Source organism: Pinus tabuliformis, chromosome 6 (assembly GCF_031772625.1).
Source record: "Pinus tabuliformis cultivar Carrire ecotype Pingquan chromosome 6, CPIR1, whole genome shotgun sequence".
NCBI lineage: Eukaryota > Viridiplantae > Streptophyta > Pinopsida > Pinales > Pinaceae > Pinus > Pinus tabuliformis.
The window spans coordinates 1,682,264,962-1,682,271,616 of NC_142292.1; the positions used below are offsets into that span (position 1 = coordinate 1,682,264,962).

Below are 6,655 nucleotides of genomic sequence, written 5' to 3' on the forward strand. Positions count from 1 at the left end.
CCTTTTCTTTATTAGCATTTATCTCTAATACTATTGGCCTTAGAATTGAACATGTTATTGGATAATGCCTTGTAATTGGTGATACAATTTTTGCATGTACCACATGATTTGTGATACAATTTTTGCATGTACCACATGATTTGATGTGTAGTTCTGTCATTCTTCTTCGAGGTTTTACTAGGATTCCACTTTGAACTAGAGTGCCTTAGATATTTCACATTATTGGTGATTGCATTGGCTTGCAGAGTATTAATAGCAAATACTTTCAGTCCCTCTCCTTTCTCTCCATTGTTTTGGAAAACCCTAATAAATAAGTATATGCAAGTACACCCACATTCTCATGAGTAAAAATAAAAACTCATTTAACATTTATGGTAAATCATAAATTTGATATTAGTGTAATAATAATAATAAATACATTTTTATATCTCGCTCTGTTTCCGGAATAAATACAGCCCAAAAGTTCATTTAATTTAATATCCATAAAAAACTAAGTATTTTCCAAAAAAGAAAAAGAAGTTATTAAGATTTTGCAAAAAAACACATGTCATATCCATCGAATTAATTGGTTTTTACCTACTCCATCATTAATTTTCAAAGTTTATCGAGGTGATCTGTTTTAACTTATACCTTCACCCCAATCACATATTTTGCTTCAATTAATTATTAATTAAACTAAACAATCTGCAATAACTACTATATAACCTTGTTATAATATTTGATAAATCCAAAATTAAAAAACACATTCAATAATAAATTTATCCACTCTCAAACAGATCCAGAATTAAACAGGCTTCAAACTCAATAATTTATATCAACCATATTATAACAAACAGCAAAACAACCTGAAAATAAAAATACTTACCTCATATCCATGTTGTAGCAGCCTGCCGGTAGCAACCCGAGCATTCTGTAAAATATGTTCTTCGGAGATATCACATGAATAGGAGTCATATGAATTCCATGCCCTTGGTTGAATATTTGCCTGAACATCAGCTGCTGCAACTTTCTCCACTGACCTGCACGCAACACATCCAATATTTCTTACAGTACCTACATCAATAGGAGTCATATGAATTCCATCCCTTGGTGGAATATTTGCCTGAACATCAGCTGCTGCAACTTTCTCCACTGACCTTTACACAACACATCCAATATTTCTTACAGTACCTATATCAATTCAAGGAAAGAACAAAGCCTGGACTCAAAGTAGAAGTGCAACATGAAACTAGTTGAGCAACTCAGAAACCAGACTTACAGGAAAGGGGAAGGAATGAATAACCAGAAGGATGGTTAGCTTAGCCATTGGGATATTATAGTTTATTAAGCAAAATTTTTTGGTAGAAATCATATAAGAAAAATTTCTGGTCCGCGCTTTTGGAACCAACAAGTGTGATTCATCATGATGAATAAGAACTGTGGTTCATCATGATGAACCACACTTGTTAATTCAAAAGACCTTAGCCAAAAATTTATCTTATGTAATTTTTACCAAAAATCTTTACTTAATACATTATAGATCACAAAAACTTAAATACAAAAAATATTATAACTTAGCATCCAATTTCTATAATAATTTAAGATAAAAAATATATATATATATAGATATAAATATATACACACTTTGTGACATTTCTGGGTATCCACGCATGACCATCCATTCCGTTAAACACGCTTAAATAAAATCACTTTTACAGTCTACCACCAGTTTCAGTTATATTCCAGAAGTGAAAATAACAAACCAGCCATGTTCTAAATAAAATGTTTCAAATTCGAAGAGAAAAAAATTATAAATTGAAAAATTCGAAGAGAAAAAATCTTGGAATTATAAATGGAAAAATTCTTGGAATTGTAAATGCTATTTTTTTGTATTGTTATTTTTTTGTTTAATATTTATACTTGTAAGTTATAAATTTTTTTTAGTATTATTAATTTAAAATGGTTTTTTATAAATTTAGTCGAAGTGTTTTGAATTAAATAGTGCCAGGCATTGAGATAAATAAATGTAGAGAGCTGTTAATTAGTGATTAGGGTAACAACTAGTTTGACTAAGGGTAGGAATTAGAAAACGTTTTACAGTAGTCTAACTAGCGGGAGGAATTGCCGAGAAAGTTATGGAAATTAAAAGTTTTGACCAAAAATGTTAAGAGAATATAATTTAAAAATAATTTGGATAAAATAATGATATAAAAAATATAATTTTGAAAAAATAATATTATATAAAAAATTATAATATTATAATAAAATAATTAATTAAATCTTTTTATAACCCTTTATAACTATATTAATGAATGTAATTTTCTAAAAAATATTAATGGCTTAATCCTAATCATATAATTATTAAATAATTTTAAGAGTCATAAATTAAATACTATTAATGAATATTATTATAAATGATATTTAAAAAGTATTAATAATTTAATCCTATTTATATAAATATTAAATAATTTTACATAGTCTTAGATAATAGGAGGATTAACAAATAGTATTATAGAAATATATAATATAATAATATTGTATAAGGTAAAAAATAGTAAGGGAAATTAATTAAAAAGATTAAATTATTTTGATAAAATAAAATTATAAAGCAAGAAGTTATAATAAGTTGATTTAATAAAAAATATTTTATAGTCCCCATATAACCTTATTAATAAATATAATATTATATTAATATTAAGGTTTAATCTTATTCACATCACCAAAAATAAAAATAATTTAAAAGAGCCATAAAGTAATAAAAAAAGGGGATTAACCAAATTTTTAGGGATTTGAGATTATTCTGTTATTCCAATTCTAATAAATTCATTAATGATAAGTTTTTCATTATTATTTATAACATTCATTTATATATAACAAAATGGTCAATTTTCTAGGGATTTGAAACTATTTAAGATTTTAATATAATAACTTAAAAATTATAGATTAATTAATTAAAATGTATACATAAATTTAAAATTAATAATAATTAAAAAATTATAAATATAAAAAAAATTTGATTTCTCTATATATTTTTATTATTTAATATTATATTTATCGATTTTAAAAATGATAACACATGGACCAAATATTCTCAATATATCTTTTTTCTGAATATAATATTTATTTCTCTTTAATAATGATAAATTTTAATTGATTTGAAAAAGACATCATCAATTTTAAAGATTAACCGAAAAGAAAAAATACACTTCATTATAGTTCTAATATATTCAAAGGTTGCGTTAAACTTTGGGGATATAAATGTTGTATTTAAAAATGTCTCATCGTCGGATACAACAGATATTCTATTTATAATCAATGGATCAAAATTAATGAATATCGTTTTCACTTCCATTATTAAAATCCGCTTAAATTTTTGTATACTTACAAAAATTTATAACTAGCATTTGCACCAGATGTTGCAAAGGAAAACGGGTCAGGCATAAATTGAAGAACACAAATACAACAAAATAATACTTTGATAAAGAATAAAAATATATTGAACGCTCAAGTCAATGCCTCATTAACTGCTAGTTAGTAGACATATCTATCAACATTAAGATTATACACAATGATCAATAAATTTCCCATATACAGACAGCACCTTCCACAACAACCTTTTGTCACATCCACATTTTAAAAAATGCCTTGGAACGTGATTGGAATCTCCCATATTGTCTTTTTCATTATGCAGATAAATCTTACATATTGCTATTTTCATCATGAATATTGTTAGTTCATTGTTGTAAAGTGTTAGTGTGTTAAATTCAATACTATAAGTTTGACAAGCAAAAAACATTCCTCAATTAGCATAATATGCATTTTTCTCTCACTGTGTATTTTTGAGTCATGCATTACAAAACTTCCATCAAAGAGCACAATTAATAGATTAACATGTATTTTCCCTTCATTATTTTCATCATAGAGCCAAGAAATCTACGCGTTATCTATAAAGTAACAAAAACATTTTGAAATAAGTTTAATATTTCAAGCCAGTGTCTAACCTATAAAGTGACAAAAACTTTTTGAAATAAATTTAATAGTTTAAGCAATTGACTAACCTAATTTAATAATGAAAAATTCTCAAGGATGAATTATACTCCATAATAAGAGAGCCAATGTGATAACCCCAGTTTATGTAAATATGAAAATCTACTGTGGTAAAAGACAGTAAAACAGTTGTTGTTATGTGTTAAAAGAACAAAACTGGATAAACTATTTTATTAAAGTAATTTAAATATTTTCTTGAATTGTTGGCAGCCTCTAGGAGGTGAATTTTAAAGAAAGTGATCAGTTATAATAACTGAGGGGAACTACCTTCCCAGGAATCAGGAAAAGTCCTGGCTGGGGAAAAACTTTGTGCTGTGTGGACAGGCAGAGGAGACCTTTTCCAAGAGAAGGAAAAAGGAAAAAGACAAGAAAGAAAAAGGCTGGTTAAGTCTGGTTAGGACCAGATAACCAAGCACAGAGAGTGCAAAAATCTTGCTGAGGGCTTGAGGTCTGCAAGATGGCTCGGGGGGAGACTTCCATTTGAGGAATGGGTCTCATGGCTGGGTGGACGAGCAGAATTAAGTTCAGGTGACTTGCTTTGTTTGAGAACCATTCCTAGCTCTGGCGAACCAGGTACGGATTCAAACTGTGAAGTCTCTGACTAGAAATAAATGCATAGTGAATTTACAGTAGATGAACAGGAAAAACATGTCTTGCATTCTCCTAGACACTGTCGTAATGTTAATATAAATGTACAGATGTAGTCCTGGAGTTAAGGGACAGACTGTCAATTAGCAGACAGGGTCTGAGCTAGCATTACCGTAAACAGAGCTACACCTAGATATTCAGCCAAGACTGAATATCGGTACAGGGAAAGGTTAATCGAAATCTGGTTATGGAATAACAGATTGACATACCTTTATTAGCAAAACCAGAACGCTGTTTAATAGCCGTAAGGTTAACAGTGATACAAAACAATATTGAGTATTTGAAAGAACATTTTTTAATACTGTGATGTGTCGACGGAAATGAGGGTTAGGACCCCTGACTTCGAATAGAGGAGCACTGACCGTAGTCAGGTGCGACTATTGACAGGTAAATATTAAATCCTACTGCTATCTGGGTAATAGCTGAGGACAGAAACAGAATAGACAAATATTCTAAATAAACAGAGCTATCGATAAACTATGTGACAGAGAACGATAATCATCTTGTATCTCATAACCCACATTTTAAGTCACAAGTGGACATGATAGCAAAAACCCAGTTCTTAGATCGATAACAGGAAAAGTAATATACTTTTATATTAAACAAAACCTGTGCATGTAGCTTCAAATGAGAGTTACAGTTATTTTTATAAAGTTCTGTGCATGTAACATCGAATACGGGTTACAGATATATAAACACAAACTGATGCCTGTAATCTCGAATAAGGGTTATATTTATATATACCATTTTGTGCACACAACCTTGAACGAGACATGCATTCTTTAAAATATAGGAAATGCTGAGCATATAGCTGCAAGAGAAACCTCAGACAATGCGGTATTTCCGTAATAGAAGGAAAATATAACACAAGTTACAGCCATTCAAAGCATGCCAAGCAGACTAATAAAATGATGGAATCATAGTGAGAACAGAGTATAAGATTGAAGCAAATATCGTAACCTGGGTTTAGATATTCGAATGCAAACAGGTAAATAAGAAAAACAGTAATATTAAGATAAACCCCATGTTCTGCATCGGAATTAAAGTAAATGTGAGACAAAATTATATTAGATGCAAGCGTAAATCGCCCAGAGGCTTAAACAGTCTCACAGTACCATGAATATGTGTAAATCGATTGAGTCTTAAACAGTTCTGTGATACCAAAAATCTAAATACATAGCATTGAACGGTAAAAACCTGAGAAGAAGATCAAATGTACATATGGGTTGAGGATAAACCTCGGAAGGTTTGCTGACAGATCTGAGCACTGAAGCCAGACCCGCAACCATTAAATACAAACAGAGATAACCCTCTAACTCGGGTATGCCGCTATGGTAGTTACAGTATAACAGCGGAAAAGAACTAACTATAAACATCTGAAAAGAACTCAGGTTCCGATGAACCATGACTTAAACAACGATTTACTGCTAAGACCAGACAGCAATAAGGATGCAACCGCGAAGATCCTCTACGGGAAATACCTCAGCGTTTGGGAAGAGGAAACCCGCGTTGGAGTGGCGGTCTGCATCCACCATAAACCATGACCATAGCTTAAGATCTGAACTTTGAAACTCTGTTATGCAGGCTAGTAGTAAAGTCATAACTCACCTGTGGTTGAGAAGGTTGAATCGCTGGGAGAAGCCACCCCTGTTCCATCCGAAGGGTTGCACGGCGCGGCTGCAAACCATAGCAACAGAGAAATTAATCAGCGCGGAATTGTTACAAATAAACCAAACGATTAACCAACACTATGAAATTGGCAAACCAGAACGAGTACCTGAGATGACCGGATGACAAGCAGTTCTTAGCTTCTGATGTTTTGCCGAGTGAAGGAATGCTGCGGGTGACATTAACCCTGAGGTGAAGCGCTGGACCGGAGCCGAGAGGATTAGCACGCAAATGAACCCCGAGACTGTAGGCGGGTGATTATATATCATCTCAAACCCTTGAAAGCATATTAACCCTCTGATCTCTGGATGAG

At 31.0% G+C, this 6,655-nt stretch overlaps 1 long non-coding RNA gene across 1 annotated transcript; it reads right to left on the reverse strand.

The window, feature by feature from the left end:
- Nucleotides 1–5,896: 5,896 nt before the first annotated feature.
- On the reverse strand, nt 5,897–6,353 carry LOC149265419 (uncharacterized). The gene is made up of 2 exons (XR_016251252.1): nt 6,283–6,353; nt 5,897–6,196 (listed from the first exon to the last, which is right to left on the reverse strand). It is a non-coding gene; the product is annotated as an uncharacterized LOC149265419 (long non-coding RNA).
- Between the last annotated feature and the right edge of the window lie 302 nt (nt 6,354–6,655).